Source organism: Apium graveolens, chromosome 10 (genome assembly GCF_009905375.1).
Source record: "Apium graveolens cultivar Ventura chromosome 10, ASM990537v1, whole genome shotgun sequence".
NCBI lineage: Eukaryota > Viridiplantae > Streptophyta > Magnoliopsida > Apiales > Apiaceae > Apium > Apium graveolens.
This window is the reverse complement of record NC_133656.1, coordinates 164,776,356-164,783,027: the sequence shown is the minus strand read 5'-3', so window position 1 is coordinate 164,783,027 and position 6,672 is coordinate 164,776,356. Positions and strand designations below refer to the sequence as shown.

At 39.1% G+C, this 6,672-nt stretch overlaps 1 non-coding gene across 1 annotated transcript; it reads right to left on the bottom strand.

The window, feature by feature from the left end:
• Window positions 1-453: 453 nt before the first annotated feature.
• On the bottom strand, window positions 454-560 carry LOC141694235 (small nucleolar RNA R71). The gene has a single exon (XR_012563557.1). It is a non-coding gene; the product is annotated as a small nucleolar RNA R71 (small nucleolar RNA).
• Between the last annotated feature and the right edge of the window lie 6,112 nt (window positions 561-6,672).

Genomic DNA, 6,672 nt, shown 5'->3' with positions numbered 1-6,672 from the left:
TTCACTGACTCGGATTCTTTTACTTTCACGGTTTATTTGTTTGTGTTTCAGGTACTCATTACAATGGGAGATCCAGCAGCACGAATGAAAGCCTTGATGGACTTTTCTCAACCCAAGATCAATGACATTCAATCTAGCATTGTCCGGCCAACTATCACAGATAATACCTTTGAGATCAAGCCTGGCATAATTCAATGGGTGCAGAATTCTATCCAGTTTGGGGGTTCTTCAACGGAAGATCCCAATATGCACATTAGGGATTTCTTTGAGATCTGCGACACCTTCAAGTTCAACGGTGCTTCTGAAGATGCTGTGAAGCTGAGACTGTTCCCATTCTCTCTGAGGGACAAGGTTAAGAGTTGGTTACACTCTCTACCAGCTGGTTCGATTACTACTTGGGAGGATCTTGCTCAGAAATTCCTTACTAAATTCTTCCCTACGGCGAAGACAGCTGCAATGAGGGACGCTATTACTCAATTTGTGCAGCGAACGGAAGAATCGCTATGTGAAGCTTGGGAGCGCTACAAGGAGATGCTTAGGAAGTGTCCTCATCATGGAATTCTTGATTGGATGATCATCACTTGTTTTTACAATGGGTTGGGAGCACAGTCCAGACCAATGCTCGATGCAGCATCAGGTGGAGCATTATGGGAAAAGAGCTATGAGGAAGCTTATGATCTAATTGAACTGATGGCTGCTAATGAATATCAGTATCCAACCAAGAGATATCCACAGGGCAAGGTAGCAGGAGTTCTTGAAGTGGATACAGCTAAGGCTATCACTGCTCAATTAAAGGCGTTGTCTATGAAGATCGATTATCTAGCTAACTATAGTGTTAAGCAGATAATTAGTATTTGTGAGCTATGTGCAGGTCCGCATGTGACAGAGCAATGCGCTATATCTAGCGACTCAGCTCAGTTTGTGAGCAACTTTCAGAGATCGCAGCAACCAGTTCCAGACACTTATCATCCTGACAACTGGAATCATCCTAACTTCAGCTGGAACAACAATCAGAATGCGATGCAACATCCATTCCAGCAGTTTGGAAATAAGCTGTTCAACCCTCCTGGTTTTTAGCAACAACTCCAACTTCAACAACAAACTCATGATGCAGGTCTATCTTCGAATGAAAAATCTGAATTGGAGGAGTTGAGGCTTATGTGCAAAAATCAGGCTCTTATATGCCAAAGCCAGGCTGTTTCTATCAAGACTCTGGAGAACCAAATAGGGCAAATTGCTAATGCCTTATTGAATCGACCACCAGGAACGCTTCCTAGTGATACAGAAGCCAATCCAGGAAAGAGGGAAGTTGAAGAACATGTGAACGCCATCACCTTAAGGTCTGGAAAGGTCGCAAGCCCCCAAATTCAGCAAGACGAAGAGCCTGAAAAATCTCAAGATTCAGAAAATGCAGTTGTGGCTGAAGAAGATGTGCAGAAGGAAGTAGAGGTGGAACCAAGGAAGACTGCTGTGGAACACACTCCTCCTGAGGGTAATATAGGGGAGAAACAGATCTATCCTCCACCTCCTTTTCCAAAGAGGTTGCAGAAGAAAAATCCGGATAAGCAGTTTGAGAAGTTTTTGGAGGTGTTCAAGAAACTTCATATCAACATACCTTTCGCTGAAGCTCTAGAACAGATGCCTAGCTATGTGAGGTTTATGAAAGGTATTCTCTCTCGGAAAGTGAAGCTCGATGACTTAGAGACCATTGCTCTCACGGAGGAATGCAGTGATGTGCTGCAACAGAAGTTGCCTCCAAAGCTTAAAGATCCCGGAAGCTTCACTATTCCTTGCACCATCGGAAACTTGTCGTTCGACAAGTGTTTATGTGATTTAGGAGCTAGCATCAATCTGATGCCCTTATCTATCTTCAAGAAGCTTGGTCTGCCTGATCCGAAACCAACATACATGTCATTGCAACTAGCTGACCGTTCCATCGCTTATCCACGAGGTATAGTGGAGGATGTCTTGGTCAAGGTGGATAAACTCTTCTTCCCTGCTGACTTTGTAATTCTTGATTTCGAGGAAGATAAGAAGATTCCCATCATCTTGGGAAGACCATTCTTGGCTATAGGCTGAACTATGATCGATGTGCAAAAAGGAGAGCTTACGATGAAGGTTCACGATCAAAAGATCACTTTTAATGTGTTCAAGGAAATAAAGTTACCCACAAATAAAGAGGAGTGTTTTAAAGTAGAGCAACTGCAGGTTTTGAATGCACCTCCGTGGAAGAGGAAGTTGGATGTGCCATTTGATTCTCTTGGGTTAGCAGAGCTGAAAATTTCTCAGGAGCGTCTCGAGCCGTCTATTGAAGATGCTCCCACACTTGAGCTCAACCCACTACCAGATCACTTGAGTTATTCATTCTTAGGTGCACCCCCTGACAAGGGGTTGTGATGTATCTTTGATGATGAAGAGGGTAGCCGAACGGATCCTGTAGTGCCTACAGAGGGTTCTTCTCATGAGCAGCAGGTAGTTGATAGGACTGGTGTTGGTGATGGGCTATACATGCAAGTGACTAGGCGTATGGAGGCCATGCACGACATTCACCATCATTTTGCTGAAGATTTGACACACGCTTTCGGTACTATTTTCCGAGACACTGGTGGCGAGGTTGATTGGCCACCTGATCCTCCACCCGACGAGGGTGAATCTCCCGCTAATTAGGTATGCCTGAAATCCTTATTATTACCTTCAATGAGGACATTGAAAATTTTAAGTTTGGGGGTGATAAAGTAACGATTAGTAGTGTGTGTCCATATAGATTCATATAGATTCATATTATATGTTTAGTTGTAGTTCATTCATATTTTTGCATGATTGTTCATTTAGGACATATTTGTTTGTTTTTATGTGATTTCATATAGTTGCATTTGCATGCATATTTAGCATGATCCCTTAAGATGAACTATGATATTTGATAAGTTGATGTTGATTTGAGTGTGGTGATGAGGAATAGAGGGATGTTTAAGACCTAATGAATTGATTTGCATGCCAGAAACAAATATTTTCACAAAATCTTATAAGGTTGCTTTTGATCTAGATCATGATCATACTTGTTTGTTGTTGAGATTTTATCACTTGGTTATATTTAGAATTTGTGATATTCTCGTAGTGACGTAAAAACACTGATTCTTTTTTATCTGGAGAAAAACTTGGATTTCATTGCTAGTTGTTATAAGGCTAGGTGTCAAATTGCTAGTAGCCGGCTCATATTTTTATGAGTAGTCTAGGGTTGAATGAGATGGAGCGAAACACACTCATTCAGAAATTGTTGAAAAAAAAAGAAAAAGGAGAAAAAAAAGAAAGAAAAAAAGTATGTGTTTATGCATAATTGATCAAGAGTGAGCTCTTTAATACTCGAGTTATTAAGTTCTAGGGGACTTTGTGCCTGGTGACCTAAGGCTTTTATAGTCTGGGATCCGCTAACCTAACGCTCGCTACATGGGTATTATTGCATAAGTCTTTTGGGACCTCATTTATTGCACGGTCAAATAAGCATCTTTGCTATGTGTTCAATAATAGTGTGAATCCTTGTATAACTCTAGTAGAAAGGAGGTGTTGTGAGTCATAATGCGTTTATTGTCTATTCTGTTTATAAACTTTTGATTGTTTCGATGATAGATAAGTTATGGTTATTGATCTAGTATCGAGAGTATATCTGTTAAGCATCCACACACGCACGTTTCTGGTTTGTGAGTTGGTTTGTGGGATTTATTCGAGCTCTATTTAAAGTCATTGCAGTCTTAGAGGCATTGGCTTATTCATTTGGTTATGGTTATTCTGAGGGGATCGATTGCATTATCATTTAGTTGCATTCATGCATTAGGTTTGTTTTGTAGTTTTGAGTCTGTTTATGCTTGAGGACAAGCATCGATTCAAGTTTGGGGGTGTGATAAGTGGATTTTATATCCACTTGGAATGCTTTATTACAAGCTTAAATTGGTGTTTGGACTCAAGTTGTTGGTATTTTGATGTGTTTTTGTGTTATTGCATTTCAGGTATCAGTTAAATGAAGAAAAGAGCTTTTAAAGGAAATATGATGAAAAGTGATCAGAATTGGAAGCCAAGGCCATTGTCAAGTTGTAGAGAATCTCGTTAGCTTCGCGCGGGCAGTTGAACGCCTAATTCTGACGAGTAGAACTCAAGTTATGGCCAAAACAAGATTCATCAGAATATTTTCCCAGTCAGTAGCTGAGCGCCCGCTCAGCAGAGCTGAGCGGCCGCTCAGGGCGCGGCTGGTCGCTGATTTCGCTGAAAAAGCCTTTTTTGAGTGGAATTTTATGATTTTAAGGGTCCAGGTCCACTAGGGGCGTATATATACTTAAAAAAAAGGTTTTCATCATCCGGGAAGATTGGGATACCAAGGAGAAGGCCTAGAAGCACAAAACAACTCCGAAAAAGAAGATCTTGTTTTCAACTTGTGATTCTTTGAATTAGTTGTAACTTTGGATGCTCATTTTCTTTCTCGTTGAACCTTGATCTCGTTTATTCGTACTTTAATTATTATTCAGTTTATTAAGACCTTGTTTATACCATGCTTTCATATGAACCAATGGTGATGATGAGTTCTATTATGGGCTAATCGTTATCATGGGGTTCTAGCGGATTTACTTATGGATTTCAATAGTTAATTTATTTCGATATCTTGATGTGTGGTGATTGATTGATATCCTAGTATTGGTTGTGCTTATTCGTCTTATGTGCGTAGCTAACATATAAGATAGCGTGTTAATCTCTATTGAAGCGACAGTGAATATAGAGGTTTAGAACTTGCCATTCTAGTATAGGTTCATGTATGTGTATGCATGATTCGTAGGTAACTCTAACCGTTTTACTTGCCCTATGTAATCATTATGGATAACTTATGCTTAAACCGTTATGTTGTCAAATTCTATAGACATATGGGGTCTCAATATAATTGGTGCCTATTCAGCTTCTATCTATTTGTGGATGTCTGGTAGAATGGTACTCGTGCAACGAAAGTTGGCGTTTATCAGTTTCGTATTATCTGATTAGTGTCATCACCATCACATGCTAAGGTTAAGAACAAAAAGGCTATTGAATGAAATAGTAATGAAGTTAGAATCCCATGTTTGTCATATATAGTAATTCAACCTCAATTCTCTTAGTTAATGTTATTTAGTATAATCTCTTAGTTTAATAAAAACCCAATTGTTATTTGTCTTAGCATTGAGCGATAACCATACATTCTTGCATAGGTGCATAAATTGAACTTAACCTAAACCAGTCTCTGTGGGAACAAATCTGATTTATATCTTATACTACTTGCGAACGCGTATACTTGCGTGAATATTAGCGCGTGTTTTCGCCCTAACACATGTTCCTAATGCTCCTAGAAAGAAATGTTATAACTGTGGAAACTCTAACCATCTGGCTTCTTTTTGCAGGAAAAATAAGAATATAAACTCCTTACCTTCAAAGTCAGGAGTTAAGAGTCAGTCTGTTAGGTTTAAGCCACAAAATCCTTGTTTTCATTGTGGTAGTATGTGGCATTCCATTTATACTTGTAAGGAATATCATAGTTTGTACTATGATTATTATCAGATAAAACCTTCTTTGAAGAAAGTTACTTTAATTCCTTCTAGTGTAAAGTATGATGCAAAGTCTGATACTGTCAATATTGATAAGAAAAATGTTAGCATAAACTCTGATGTTAAATCCGCTGCAAATTTTAACAAACTTAAAAAGGCCAAAGGATCCAAGCAAGTCTGGGTCCTTAAAACTAACCTTTAGTGGTCTTTGTGATTGCAGGGCAACAGAAATAACATCCTAGTTCTGGACAGTGGATGTTCAGGACATATGACTGGAAATAAAGCCCTGCTATCAGACTTTGTGGAGAAAGCTGGCCCAGAAGTTTCTTATGGAGATGGCAACATTGGGAAAACTCTGGGATATGGCAAGATCAATCTTGGGAATGTCATTATTGAATCAGTAGCTCTAGTCTCAGGAACTAAACACAATCTGTTGAGTATAAGTCAAATCTGTGACAAAGGTTATCATGTGGATTTCTTTGAAGAACACTGTGAAGTTATAAGTATTTCTACAGGCAAAGTGGTTCTGAAAGGATACAGGCATGGTAACATTTATGAAGCCAGACTTTCAACAAGTATTGATGGTTCTGCAATCTGTTTGTTGAGTAGAGCATCAATTGAAGAAAGCTGGAATTGGCACAAGAAACTCTCTCATTTAAATTTCACCAATATAAATGAGCTTGTAAAGAAAGATCTTATGAGAGGACTGTCAAAAACAGTATTTGCTCTTGATGGCCTTTGTGATTCTTGTCAGAAGGCAAAACAAAGAAAATCTTCCTTCAAGAGCAAAACTGAGTCATCAATTCTTGAGCCTTATCACCTACTACATGTTAATCTATTTGGTCCAGTCAATGTCATGTCTATTGCAAAGAAAAAATATGCTATGGTTATAGTGGATGAGTTCGCAAGGTACACATGGGTGTACTTCTTGCACAAGAAGACTGAAACTGCATCCACTCTAACTGATCATGTCAAACAGCTGGATAAGATGGTCAAAGATTCTGTTAAAATCATAAGGAGTGATAATGGCACTGAGTTCAAGAATTCAATCATAGAAGAGTTCTGCAAAGATCATGGAATCAAACAGGAGTTTTCTGCACCTGGAACTCCACACCAA